This window comes from Tamandua tetradactyla, chromosome X (genome assembly GCF_023851605.1).
Source record: "Tamandua tetradactyla isolate mTamTet1 chromosome X, mTamTet1.pri, whole genome shotgun sequence".
NCBI classification, from domain to species: Eukaryota; Metazoa; Chordata; class Mammalia; order Pilosa; family Myrmecophagidae; genus Tamandua; species Tamandua tetradactyla.
In genome coordinates, this window is record NC_135353.1 from 111,006,320 (window position 1) to 111,010,883 (window position 4,564).

The 4,564-nt window shown below is 37.8% G+C and overlaps 1 pseudogene; it reads right to left on the reverse strand.

The window, feature by feature from the left end:
* Window positions 1-392: 392 nt before the first annotated feature.
* Window positions 393-2,330, reverse strand: LOC143670751 (G protein-coupled receptor kinase 3-like; annotated as a pseudogene).
* Window positions 2,331-4,564: the final 2,234 nt, after the last annotated feature.

Below are 4,564 nucleotides of genomic sequence, written 5' to 3' on the forward strand. Positions count from 1 at the left end.
CTGAGTATTTTTAAATTCTATCTTGTAAAGGGTAAGGCATGCTTCATACAAGGTGCAAAAATTTAAGGGGTAAGTGGGAATTATTTCAAGGTCTATATTCAGCCTATACCAAAATAAGTGTGTAGCAAAGAAAAATAACCTTCTTTTCTTCAGTAGTTTCAACTGTGGGCAAATGAGCCAGTGGTGGGAGGCACCAGGTGAGACAGGAAGGGTCAACTGCAAGACCCAGGAAATCTCAGTTCCTTGCAGGAGCATCTCAGTATGTTGGGTCTTTCTAGCCCCAGTGATAAGCAAATCCAAGGTCTAATCTCCATACTTTTCCCAAAAGGGCTGCATCCAGAGGAGTGGGCTTCCTCAAAGCAGATTTCCCCAGACACTCTCTTCCCTGGGCTTTAAAGACCCTTGCTGTTTCTGTGACAGAAAGGTGCCTTGGAGATATCAACAACACCAACCCGAAGCTTGTGGAGGAACTTTGGGGCTCAACGCAGAAACCTCTAAGTTTCCGTCAACTCTTTCTTCCACTGCATGGACTCAGGATCACCCTTACATTGCAAGACAAGTTGTTTCCCTACTTTTATCCTCAACAAAATGTATTTTGTCTCTAATCTGAGTTTCTTCCACAGAAACAATCTGTTCCATTGTCAGTAAATTTTGTCGAAATTCTCCCCCTCCTCTCCATTCAATTCTATTTGAAAAAAAAGGTGAAAGTATTGAAACTGCCACTGAGTCAGAAAAGGGTTTCCCAGTTTCAACATATACCTATACATAATACAGTCTTTTTTCCAGAGCATAACCTTCTTCCTGAACAAGTAGCTTATTCTCAGCCTACTTCCTGGCCTCAATTTTATCTGTGTCTGCATTTACTGCTTCATTAACAATTTCTGCTAACTCCTGCTGCCAGCATTCCATCAAATAAGTCTATATCAAAGGCTTCTGCAGCCTTGACTTCTTGGAGAGGAATCAGGGGTGGGGAGAATATTTGTAAGTAGACATGCTGCCATTCAATGCCTTTGAAAAATAAATGCTGTTTTACTTCCTGTGCACTGCTTCCATGACAACAAAGCTGTTTACTCAAACATTACAGGAGCAAACCTTCCAAAAGGAACTTTAATTCAGTAGAGAAAGTATCTGAAAGCTCCACATTCACAGTGAGTGTTATTCGATCTATCTCATGCTTATCTTTGGACTTATGTTGTCTGAAATGGCTATACCCTCTCAAGAGTTTGAAAAGCGTGCAAGCCAGGGAGATCCAATTGACATTGCTGTCATATGCTGTCTCCTTCTGCAGCCTCAGGAGCCATGTCCACATGGGTGCCCACACTAGCATGTAGCTTCTTTTGGAAAACTCACAGACAAGACCAAGTTCTGATATCCTCACATGTCCATGTTCAACCAAGAAGATATTTGTAGATTTCAAAAAACTTGTAAACAACAAACAGATTGTGCATGTTCTCCAGCCCCAGAATGAGTTCAGAAGCATAAAACCCCATCTTTTCTCTCAGGAAATCCCCCCGTGTAGTGAAAGGTGATACTGCAAATCTCCCCTTTTCATTTGACCCAGGATGAAGCAGAGTTTACTTAGGGTGTGGAAGGCATAGGTCATACAGACAACGAAAGGGCAATCACCTGTACTGACAAGGGACAGTATAATCCTTTAATTTAAGGCTGATATTTCTCCTTGTTTCATCTTTCTCCTCCTATTATCTAAGCATTTCAGTACACACATTTCTCCAGTGTTGCTTTTCTGTGACCACACTCTTCACCAAATTCTGCCCATCCAATAATCCTTATGTACATTAAAATCATTCATGGTCAAGTGGATATTTAGTTCTAAGTTTTTCCACTGAAAAAATCTAGTGAAATTGACGCTTTCCATAAATTTTTTTAAATAGCACAATTGAAGACTTTCACAAATTTCTCCTATATATAGCTGAAAAAGAGTTAATGACACTTGCTTCTTGGCTAGGTTACTTCATAAACATCCTATAGCTTTCTTTGAGAAAAGATGTGAACATAAGAAGAGTTCCTTCATGATATAATTATCATAAATTTGTCATTTCTACAAAGGCAATCTTCATCATTATTAAGTTCTTCATATTCTTTTATCTTTTCATAAAACTTCATTAATTTCATTCAAATAAAAAATCTTTAAAAAGCAAGAAACCAATTTTCTAATTGAAAATCTTGTCAAAGGTATGGCATGTCTCTCCTTAAGATACTTCTTTATTACACTGCAGATACTGGGCTCAGGCAGGAGGATCCTCTTGCTGCTCAGGTGGCCAGGTTGCCTTGCTCTTTTCCATTGCCAGTATGGCCTGCAGGTTTGCCATGTGGGCGAGCAGTGGCAATGGCTGCTCCTCAGGACCCAGAACGGAGGCGATCCCTCCACTGCTGCCCTCCTGCACAGCATTGGGGGAAGGGAGAACGGTGCCCTGATTTAATCATGGTGTCACATCACTAGCTTATGGTAGCCTCATGCCTCACTGAAGACATCCATCCTCCCTCCACTGCCAGACTCATTTCCTATAAATTGCAACTTCTATCCTCAATTAATATGGTCCACCAGCTCCATACTGATTACCTTACTCCCTCTCTTGGAGGAGAGAGAAGCTCATGATTGTCACATTAAAATTACTTCAACCTCGTTTAAAATGGGAAGTCCCCTGGTCTTCATTTGCTTTCTGATACATGTCAACTGAATAAAGCCTCTAAATTCTATTCAAACCCTTTTCATTTGACAGACTTGAGACCTGTAATCCAGCAATGCTCTTGCTTAAATTATCTTAAAGAAACATACATTTTGACAGATTTATAACAAAGATGTCCATTATAATATTAATTGTAGTAGAAAACATTGAAATACTTATGTTTAAAAATTGATGAATTATTACATAGCCCTGAAATTAAGTTTTAAAATATGTTGAATGATGTGGGGTGCAAGGGTAGTTCAGTGCAAGGGGGGTGCAGAATTCTTGCCTGCCATGCGGGAGCTGGGTTCAATTCTCAGTTCATGTACTTCCCAAAGAAACAAACAAACAAGCAAAACAAATAAACAAAAATTCAACAAATTGTGCTGTAATAATGGGATACTCACATAGAAAAACAATAAAATGTGACCCCGGCCATACAACATACAAAGAAAACAAAAAATATATACATTGAATGATAAAGAAAATATTTACATTGTTTTTAAGCCAAAAGGAATTATAAAAATACATTTATATATGTACTTATGGAGAAAAAAAGAGTGAATGAAACACACTAAAATCTTTGCAATGATTTTCTCTGGGCAATGAGAGTCTGAGTGATGAATACATTACCTATGAATGCTTTCCCAAGTGTTCTAACTGCTGCAGTATATACACTCTCATAGGAACTCGTAAAATGTCAGATGCGACCCTTCCCAGAATCAAAGCCACAGCAACCAAACCGCCAGTAAATTTTGCCTAGGTAATATTTCCTGCATGCATATAATTTCCTAACTGCAATATTTGAGTGAAGCTATGTATTTAGAGACTAAAACCACAGAGAAGCAAAATATTGTAAAATAATAATAGTAATAAATTAAAAAGCTGAAAGAAGTAGAGTTAATTGCCCTAGCAAGGATCCAGAATCTTCTACAAACATGACCATAAGCCCCAAAACACTACTATTAATTAATTTATGGCCTCATGGACTTGAGAGCCAACCAAGTGGGTCTGCTGAAAAGTAAACCACACAGTGTAGCTAGGCCAATTATACCACAGATGAGGACTCTGCCTCTATGCGATATGAAGTAAGATCACAGATATGCATACTTGCAATATTAATAATAGCTAAAAATCCAAGTTTCCAACAATATGTTGTGACTAAGAGTGGGCAGGGAAGATGATGCTATATGAATAATTATACCATTATGATAAGATGTGCCTCATATCAGTTGAGTTAAAAAAGCATATAACAAAATCATACATGAAACATTCATAAAAGACATGGCATATGATCTCAAAATAGCATCCAGAGAAATTCATTAGAATTAAAAATAAAATGGAATACTATAGAGAATTGGAACAAAACATGAGAAGGTAACAATCAAAAGCACTTATGTGGAGAGAGGGATATGGGATATAAGAAATATAAAGACACTAAATTTTCAGTTTTCACGTAGGGCAGCCAATATATACTGTTTCATTTCTAAGATCAACTGAGAATTAGAGACTTAAATAGAGATTCTCAAATTTTGCATACACTGGTATCACTCAGAAGGCTATGTTAAAACACAGGTCGCTGGCCCTATCCCCAGAGATTCTGATTCAGTGAGTCTGGGATAGGAATTGAAATTTTTCATTTTTAGCAAGTTTTCAGGTGATGCTGATGCTTCCAGTTCAGGGACGGCACTGAGTCACTTGCATAAACACAACAAGAGGAGACCTAAAAATAGGTTGAGCATTTTATAAATAAGCAAAATAGGAAAAATAAATTTAGCAAAACCACAAATCTATATAGCAAAGTATGCAAAACAAAGGATATGATAATAGGGGTCGGTTTCTTAATTATAGCAGGAAGATGGGGAAAAAGCAAAGGA